The 10,084-nt window shown below is 48.1% G+C and overlaps 1 non-coding gene across 1 annotated transcript; it reads left to right on the forward strand.

Annotated features, from left to right (window-relative positions):
- The first annotated feature begins 9,689 nt into the window (after nucleotides 1-9,689).
- On the forward strand, nucleotides 9,690-9,805 carry LOC119535621. The gene has a single exon (XR_005217236.1). It is a non-coding gene; the product is annotated as a U5 spliceosomal RNA (small nuclear RNA).
- Nucleotides 9,806-10,084: the final 279 nt, after the last annotated feature.

Genomic DNA, 10,084 nt, shown 5'->3' on the forward strand with positions numbered 1-10,084 from the left:
TAGGGGCATGGAAAGTTGTAGTCCATATAACACCACACTGAGCATCAAAGACATGTCCTCTCCCATTACCTGTAATTCCTTATCCTAATTACCTTCTATCCATACCTGCAAAGAAGTCTTTACACCCATCCTATGAAGCCATGCTGGTCTTATATCCTTCTACAGATGAGGAAGGGGAGGACAGGAAAGCCTAAGTCCCACAGGTCCCCAGCAGGGAGCTGGGGTTGGAGCCAGCAGGTGACACCTTGGGCACCTGCCCTCCCCAAATGTTGGTCCTGCACCCGCAAAGCCCACTGCATCAGAGGGAAGCATACACTTGGGACACCAGCAACCCGTGTGACCTTGAACACATCACTCGGCCTCTCTGGGCTTCAGAGTTCACATCTGAAAAGTTGGACCCTGCCTCAGGCCCCCAAGGTGCAAGGGAGTAACCCAGAGGTTGATAGGCCCAAGGGTCCACCTGTCTTCTCAGCTAGATCTCCTCCTCCTTGGAGCCAGGAAAACTAGCAAGGAGACTTGTAGAGCCATCCTGGCTGGGACCAGGTACAGTCTGGCTTTGTGGGCAGCTGTGGGACCAGAGATGAGATGAATTGAACAGGACTACATGAATAGAGGATAGGGTGGTGTTCAAGAGAAGGTCCAAGACAGCTCCGAACTGGGGACCTGGGGAAGCTGGGTGAGGGTGACCCCAGGGGCAGATGACCACCTGCCTGGCAGGATGCTCTTGGCACTGCAGACCCCTCATCCTGCTCCAGCCCACTGTCTCTCTCTTGCTTCCCATTTCCCACAGTCCCTGTTGCCTTTCATTGGACCTGGCTGCCCAGAGCCACTCTATTCCCAGATGCTCCCACTCTGGGGGCCCTTCTCCTAGCCACCTCCCCTTGAGCCTTCCCGGAGCCCCTCTGCCCCATCCCAGGCTCAACTGCTCTGCTTCTCTGTGCCCCTCTCTGCCCTCAGGGCACAAGCACCCGCAGACAATTCCTGCTGGCTCTGAGTGCAGCCCATCCCAGGAGCTGGCTCAGAGCCTGCTGGGAGGTGTCTAGCAGACATTGGCTGAGCGTCCTGTGGGAGGGTTGGGGTTGGAGATAAGCAACGATCCAGCCAGACCAACCCCTGCTCTCCAGCAGTGACGGTGCTGTGATGTAAAGAGGAGCTTTCTCACCAGATTAAAAGAAAATGCCAGGCCATGACCTCAACTCTCTTGGAAAAGAGAGTCCAAGACCCGAAGAGATAAAATTGTGATGCTTTATTGGAAGACAAAAAAAGAAAATCTGAATAAACTGGAAGTTGTTTATATTCCTGGCAGAGAAGTCTCACTCTCCTGAATCCAAACCTCAGTGGGACTTCTCAGCGAACTTGATGAGTCTAAATGTCATCTGAGAGAGTAAATGAGCAAGAAAAGCTGAGAACAGTTCTAAAACACTGAAAGGTGATGCCTGAGAGTGGTTGAGTTGGGAAAGTTTATGTTCTATATATGCTTCCCCACTTAAAAAAAAAAAATCAACTAAAGAGGCAATGACAATTAAACACAGTATGCGATCCTGGATGGAATCTAATCATGGAGGAGAAAAGGCCCTAAAGGGCATTATTGGGACAGATGAAAAAAGTGAAGAATAGACTGGAAGCTTTATAGCAATGTTAAACCCACTGTCAGTAATAATAACAATACAAATAATCATCATTATTTTGCTGATTAAAAATCTACTATGACTAGAACATAGTATATATCTTTGTTCTTAGAAAATGTACGTGGAAGAATTAAGTGCTCAAAGTGCATGTTGTTTACAACCTACTCTCAAATGCTTAGGGAAGATAGATAAATAGAAAGATGGATAGATAGATAGATATGGATGGATGGATAGATGGATGGACAGACAGATTGGTTGTCAGATGGATAAATAGAAGGATAAAATAAACATGGCAAAATGTCAAAATTAGTGAATCTTGGTATCTGGGGGGTGGTGTTTATGTTGGAATTATCTGTATGGGTTTTGCATTATTTTTGCAACTGTCTGAAAAGCTTGAAATTGTTTCAAAATAAAAAGCTTCAGGAAAAAAGTTTAAGGGGAAGAAAAAACCCTTGAAGTGTGAGGCAGGACAGTGGTACAACTTGTCCTCACTACAACAAGATATGTAAGAAAACTAGAGTGACTAAGCAATTTTATGTGTTTGGAACAGAAATGAATGAATAGAAAGATGGAGTAGCACAGAACACAGTGCCAGATACATATTGATTGGAATTCAGTACATAATAGTACATAATAGAGTGGCTTTTATAAACAGTTGGTTTATAATTAAAGATGGCCTACACAGGAACTGGGGATGGGAATACTGGCTGTCCTTTAGGAATAAAATAATAAAATAAAATAAAAAATATAAAATAAATCATGACAGGAGGTGGCCAGAGGCTAGATCACCAGGGCCCTTGGTTGATGCCAAGAAGTTTATGCTGTGCCTCAAAAAGTTAAACGCAGAACTACCATATGACCTGGCAATCCCCCTTCTAGGTTTATGCCTGTGGTGGTTTGGAGCTGTATGTACCCCCAGAAAAACATGTTCTTAAACTTAATCCATTCCTGTGGGTGTGAACTTGTTGTAAGTAGGACCTTTTGATGAGGCTGCTTCAGTTAAGGTGTGGCTCACCTAATCCTGTTACTGGATTCCTGTACAAGAGAATGAAATTCAGAGACACATAGAGGGAAAGCCACCGAGGGAGAAGCCAGAGGCTGAACATCAATGAAATCTAGAGGCCGCTACGTGCATTGCCATGTGTCAGAGGAGCCCAGGACCAAGGAGCACCAGCAGCCAGCCCCAGAAGCTCACGATTTTTGGGGAAAAAAACATCACCTTGATGACACTTTGATTTGGACTTTTTTTCTATCCTCAAAACCGTGAGCCATTAAATTCCCATCGTTTAAGCCATCCCTTTGCACGTTGTTTGCTTGAGCAGACTAGGAAACTAAAACAATACTCAAAAGAATTTAAAGCAGGGGCTCGAACAGATACTTGTAGGTCAATGCTCACAGCAGTATTATCCACAAGAGCCAAAAGGTGGAAGCAACCCACGTGTCCATCGACAGATGAATGGATAAACAAAATGTCTTCTATCCGTGCAACGGAATATTACTCAGCTGTAAAAAGGAACAAAGTTCCGATGCATGCTACAATGTGGGTGAACCTTGAAAACATCATGTTAAGTGAAATAAGCCAGACGCAAAAGGATAATTATTGTATGAGTCTACTTACATGAAATATCTAGAATAAGCAAACTCATAGAAACCGAAAGTAGATTAGAGGCTCCCAGAGCTGTGCAGATGAGGGTGGGGAAGAGGACATTATTCCTTAATGGGTGCAGAGTTTCTGTTTGGGGTGATGAAAAAGTTTTGGTAATGGATGATGGTGATGGTAGTACAACATGTAAAAGCAATTAAAGCCACTGAGTAGAATGCACACTTAAAAATGGTTAAAATGGCAAGTTGTAGGATATATATATACATATATATATAAACCTTCCTTCCATGGGGAAGCTTTTCAGTGTGGGGCTGACAAGACCCGATGTAGGCCTGGGGAGCTCCGGCTGCTGTGGGATGGGAGAGGACTGAGAGGGAACTAGGGTTTGAGGGAACTAGGGTTTGAGAGTACTACGGGCAGGGGAGGGAAGTGAGTGGCCAAGGGAGGCTGCAAGTCAAGGGAGCCCGGATCCTGGCTAAAGAGAGTGGGTGGAGGGTGGAGCCCACTCCTGAGGGGGCTGAAGGCACAGAGGAGGGACTGGACAGGTGTGCCCCGTTGTGGGGACAGAAGGACATGGGTGGCGACTTTCCTGGCCATGGGCATCGGCTTCCTGGAAGGCTTTCAAAAGCAAGCGTAATCCCTTTTGCCTCAGTGTGGAATCAGGGCAGTTCTGCCAAAACACCAGGAGGGAAGCCAGGAGCCTGTCGTGCCCCTCTCCTGTCACTTGGAGTACTGGCTGTGTGTCTGCTCCCTCGCCTGCTCAGGGCCCCGGGGCAGGTGCAGAGCGTGGGCGTGGGGGCCTGGCTGCTTGGAGCACGGAGGGTCTCCCTGCCGATGTCCCCCTGGGCCTCCGAGGTTTGCCCAGACACCACGGCCTCCCCCAGAGACACACTGAGTGTTTTAATGATCTCCCTGAGGGCTGCCTCTTCCCCGGAAGCCTGGGACACACAGGACGGCACCCTCTGCTCTCAGGGCACCTCACCTGATCGAGGCTCGGGACCCTGCATTCCTGCTCACACTCACGTAAGTGCACACACATTTATTCACTCGCACACACACACAAACTCACAAGCACACACATTCACTGACACATGCACACACATTCATTCACACATACACATGCACACACTTAGGTGCACTCACATTCACTCACATATACATGCACACTCACGTGCACTCAGGCATGTGCACATTCACTCACATGTGCACAAACACACACACTCACAGGCACACATGTGCTCACACAGGCACAGACTCATACATGCATATACTCAGATGCTCACATATGTGCTTACACACATGCACCCACACACACGTGCTCATGCATACGCTCACATAGGCACCGTGCTTTCTCTCCCCATCTGGGGACAGCATCAGCTCTCCACAGCAGTCCAGAGGTTGCAGCCTCACTGTCTCCAAGCAGTCTTCCTGCTTGCGCCAACCAAAGACAAGGCTTTCCTTCTCCCCAGGCAAGCTCACGCAGCCCCTTTGGGCAGAATTTCCCACCCAAATTCCCACTGTACCATCCAGTGCCAAATAGTCACGGTACTTGGCGGGGCCCGGGCCTGCCCGTCTGCAGGCGACTGTGCGTGCCTCTGACGCCAGTCAGTTGTTTTCCTCCCAACATTACCAGCTCCGTCAGAAGCAGAACCAGCCCTGGATTTATGCTGACCTTGTCCTTCCACACGAAGGACGAGATGAGAAGCAAGAGACTGCCACACATGGAAGGAGGAAAGCACACCCCAAGTTTCTGCATTCTCACTCACTTAGCTGCATCTTCTCTGGCTCTACACTACCCCAGCCCCAGCTTGAAGGATGGGGGTTGTTACATCCTTCTCTTGTTCGGACATTACTCAGCAAATTGCTCCTGCTCCCAGGTCTGTCATCCTGGTCTCTGCTTGGGCACAGGGATGGGTCAGAGAAAGCTAGCTTTCTCTTTGTTTTGGAAAAACTAATTGCTTTCCACCCCTCACCAGGGAGCCACTACCCTCAGCTCCTTATCAAGCGGTTTCTGCAAGGAAGGCCAGGCCAACTTGACCTGTCATGAAATCCATGGGGTATCGTCTTAAAGGTCAGGCAGAGAACTTTACCAGCTAAGAACTCACGCCCTAGTCACTGGCCTCAACCCATGGAGGTCCACTGCAGGACTAAACCAGCAGCCCACCTTCCAGGTGAGACAGGCCAGAGCCCAAAGCAGTGGGGAGAAGACCCCGGCTACCCGGAAGAAGCTGTCCCTGCCACTAAAAAAGGCAGTGCCCTAAGAAGCACAAAGAACTACTCCCAGCTAGCTCGTCCTTAAAGGGCCCAAAATATGATCCTGAGGGGCCTTGCATGGTGCTCCCCACACCATGGAAAGTCGAGGAGACACGGATGCTTCTAGAAACCTAGAGACTGGCGAGCTACCTTCTCCTTCTTGGCGTTCTCCATCCTGGCTCTGTGATCCAGCATTTGTATAGCAGCCAGCCCAGGTGAGCTGGGACCCCCTCGGTGCTCTCCAACAGTCCTCGCCAGCAGAAATATTCCAAAGTCTCTTCTAACCCAGGACCACGGCCCACCCTGGGCGTCTGGAAAAATGCAGTCCACTTTCCGAGGGGTTTTGAGTTTCAGGTTCAGTTGCAGACTTCCCGCCTTGTCCCCAAGCTGTCACCGGACCCTCCTCTGCCCAGGCCTCTTCAGGCAGGGCTTGATCCCTGCAGGGCCATTTGTCAGCTCCGGGGGAGCAGAGCTGTCCGCACGAGTGGGCTTTCCACCCCTGGAGGTGTCGAGCTGTGCGTGCTGTGCTGGGTGTTCCCTGCTGTCCCCCAGACAGAATCAGCAGAAAAGACCCTCTCCCTTCCTGCAGCCCGGGGACAGCTTTTGAGTAATCACGCACCAACCTGATCCCCCTTTACTCGATCACTGCGCAACACTTCCGGCTCCTATCAGAAGTGGAAGCGGGGAATTCTCCTGCCTTCTGTGCTTCGAAGAGGGCCCTGCAGTTGCCACGGTAACCGGGAGGGCCTCTGAGCTCACACCCCTCCGGCCTCCGCAGGCCTGACCCTCCTGTCATTAGACCTTCCATGCAGAAAACTGGGACTGATGGCCGCACGCCTCCATTTCTGTCACCGTGGCAACCACTCAGCTGCTGTGTTGCCGCAGCCTGTGCCGGTCTGTTTCCCACCTGTCCGGTTCCCAGGGCAGTGTGGCAGGGTCTTCCAAACTCACATCCCAAGAGCAAGGGTCCACAGCAACTTGGGGTGCGTGGTCAAGCAGATTGGGCTCTCCAATGGCCTGGGCACACCGGAGAGCTTTGCCACTCCCTTCCCTGCCTGCTACCTTGAAACTGGAGGAATGTTGGCCCTGGCCAGTGTAGGCCCAGCTGAGGGCACTGCTTCCAGAACAAAGATCCCCCAGAGTCTGTCTCCTCTTCCCTCACTCAGGCAACTCCCGTGGCCCTGAGCCTTTAGCTCAGGAACACATCCAGTTCCGCAGAGGCACACACAGCCACCCACACCCTCACCGCACAAACACCGGGAAGGAGTGGGCCTGCTGGCACGGATGGAGCAGGACTTTGTAGTTCTGGGGCTGATTTTGCTGCTACTTTAGAAAACGCTGAAGCAAAATGCTCAAAGATGATCTTCCAAGGTGTTGCTGGCTTAAAACCCTTTGAAATCTGGTGTGTACATTTTATGTTGCAGCACTTCTCACTTCACGCTGGCCACGATCCAAGTGCGCGATGTGGTTCCTGCATGGGGCAGCGAAGGTGAGGTTAGGAGTCTGTGGCGGTTTGGAGCTGTATGTACTCCAACAACACATGCTCTTAAACTCAGTCCATTCCTGGGGGTGTGAACCCATTGTATGTAGGACCTTTTGATGAGGTTACTTCACTTAAGGTGTGGCCCACCTCAATCAGGATGGCTCTTAATCCTATTACTGGAGTCCTTTATATGCAGAATGAAATTCAGACAGACAGAGTGAGAGAAAGCCATGGAGAAGCGGCCAAAAGCTGAACATCAAAGGAACCCGGAAGAGAACGGAGACGCCAGGAGACGCTGCCATGTGCATTGTCATGTGACAAACCAAAGACAAGGATTGCCGGCAGCCAGCCCTAGAATGCCACGGTCTTTGGGAAGAAAGTTGGGGAGAAAGCATAGCTTCATGATGCCTTGATTTGGACTTTCTCTTAGCCTCAAAACCAAGAGCCAATGAATTCCCACTGTTTAACCTGACCCATTTCGTGGTATTTGGTTGAGGAGCCAAGGAAATTAAAGCAGAATCTAATAAAGCTATTTATTGAGACAGTTTCAGTTTTTCACTATTACTAACAAGCCCTCCATGGAAATATTGGCATTTGGTATGTGAAAATGCTTCTCTTGGATGGTTCCTGATGGTTCTCTACTGATTTGTAACAGTAACTACACCCATAATTTGTATTCCATTGCCTTATTTATCTACTGTCGGGGGGGCAGCTCTGCTTTGGTCAGCTTGGAGGCTCCCGAAGACACCATGCAAGCAAAGGCTGGCACCACAGGCCAATCTTAGTCTTGGCAGAACACTGGACCATGAAAGGATGGCTGGCTTTGAGGGGCATCCCAAGGCCATCTCCCTCCAAGCAACTTTATCTTCCCAAGAGGCTGTAAGGAGTGTTCCTTGTGGCCTCCTGGACATTGATGAGGTATGGGTCTTTCTGTCCCACCCTCCAGGGCATAGATGCAGACTAGAAAACTACTCTGCTGCAGTCTAGAATTGGTTCCTCAGCAATGGGTTGTTCCACAACTAGTAGTGCAGGCACCCAGAACCTTTTGTATCATTGTGTGGGATAAGGACCCAGGGACCTGGTATCTTTGGGTACACTTCCTTTTGCAGTCTGCGTAAGCAATGATCCATCTGGATGTCAAGGTGGATCGCTGTACTTTTACCAGCTGAATCAATCAGGGCTTGGCCTTGGCTTTCCCTTGCCTTACGTGCTTGATATCTGTTTACATTTCCTTGGCACCCAAAGCAAATACCATGCAATTTGGTTGGCTTCAACAATGGGTATTTATTGGCTCATGGTTTTGAGGCTGAGAGAAGTCCACAGTCAAGGTATCATCAAGGTGATGTTTTCTTCCTGAAGACTGCGGCATTCTGGGGCTGATTGCTGGTGATCCTTGGTCTTTGGCTTTTCTGTCACATGGCAATGCACATGGCGGCCTCTCCTGGCTTCTCAGATTTGTTGACTTTCAGCTTCTGGCTGCTCCCTCTGTGGCTTTCTCCCCCTTTGTGACCTTTTCTATAAGGCCTTCAATAAAAGGATTAAAATCCATCCTGATTCAGCTGGGCCACACCTTAACTGAAGTGACCTCTTCAAAAAGTATTATTTACAAGTGCTCACACACCACAGGATGAAGTTTACGAACATGTTTTTCTTGGGTACATAGCTCCATGCACCATAGCCTTTCTTTGTCTATGTCCGTGCCAAAACCATACTTTTGGTTTCTACACTTTTTAGCATTTTTGACATACAAATGAGGCAAGCATCCCCTCTTTTTTTTCCTACAGAGTTTTTTTTTTTTACCATCAGCCCTTTCTCTTTAATTCCATTTCACAAAATAATGTTGTTGATAATTTCACTGGAAGTGCATTGAATTTGTGGATTTTGGAATTCATTTTAGAAAACTGACATCTTCATAGTATTGAGTCCTCTTACCCAAAAATATGGCATGTTGCTCCACTTATTTAGAGCCTTTATATCCTTCAGGCAAGTTTTAGTAATTTTCTTATATAGAACTTGCATATTTCTTATTAGATTTATTCCTAAGGAAAAGCAATATATTAGGAGAAGGCCTAATTGTCATTATAACCACTACTGAGTAAAGCATTTATGATTCACAAAGGCCTTTTGCATTTGTTCTGTCACTTAATCAGAACAATCTTGGAGCCACAGGTGGAGGAGTATGAAAATCACCACTCTCCAGATGACATATTTGTGGCTGGAGACATTAAAGGATCTGCCTGGAAAGCCTAAGGGTTAGAATGCGAGCCATGCTCACTGTCTTGGTTTGCTAATGCTGCCGCTATGCAAAATACCAGAAATGGATTGGCTTTTATAAAGGAAGGTTATTTGGTTACAAAGTTACAGTCCTAAGGCCATTAAAGTGTCCAAACTAAAGCATCAACAATAGGACAACTTCACTGAAGAATGGAGGATGGCATCTGGAACACCTCCGTCAACTGGGAAGGGATGTGGCTGGCGCCTGCTGGTCCTGGGTTGCATTTCATCTCCTCTCTCAGCTCCTGTGCATCCTTAGCTTAGTACCTCCAAACATACTTCTGTCCACAACTCCAAGCATCTCTAAGCATCTCTAAGCATCAGCTCCCAAGCATCTCTCCAAAAATCTCTCTCAGCTGCTCTCAAAAATGTCATTCTCAGCTATGCTGAGCTCCTTACATCTATGTGCTCTTTTTATAGGATTTCATTGATTTAATTAAGACCCACCATACTCTGGTTTCTTTTCAGATTGTATAAATCTTTCACCTTTTACTAAAGATTTCCGTGGAGAGAAACAATTCTGAGTTTATACTCAATTTTTTGAGCCTCTGCATCTGTAGGGCTAATAATAAAGCATAAAGATAGGGGGAAAAAAGACCCACCCTGAATGGACGAGGTCCATATATGCATGGAGATAATTTAATCAAAGTTCTCGCCCACAGTTGATTGAGTCAAATCTCCATGGAACCATTCAGTCAAGAGGTCACACCTGAATCAAAAATATTAATAAACCTGCTCCCACAAGATTGCATTAAAGAACATGGCTTTCTCTGGGTGACATAATATATACAAACTGGCATACTCACTGTTCCCTCCTGCTAAGGAAAAGTGCTAGGATGTCCC

This window comes from Choloepus didactylus, chromosome 5 (genome assembly GCF_015220235.1).
Source record: "Choloepus didactylus isolate mChoDid1 chromosome 5, mChoDid1.pri, whole genome shotgun sequence".
NCBI classification, from domain to species: domain Eukaryota; kingdom Metazoa; phylum Chordata; class Mammalia; order Pilosa; family Megalonychidae; genus Choloepus; species Choloepus didactylus.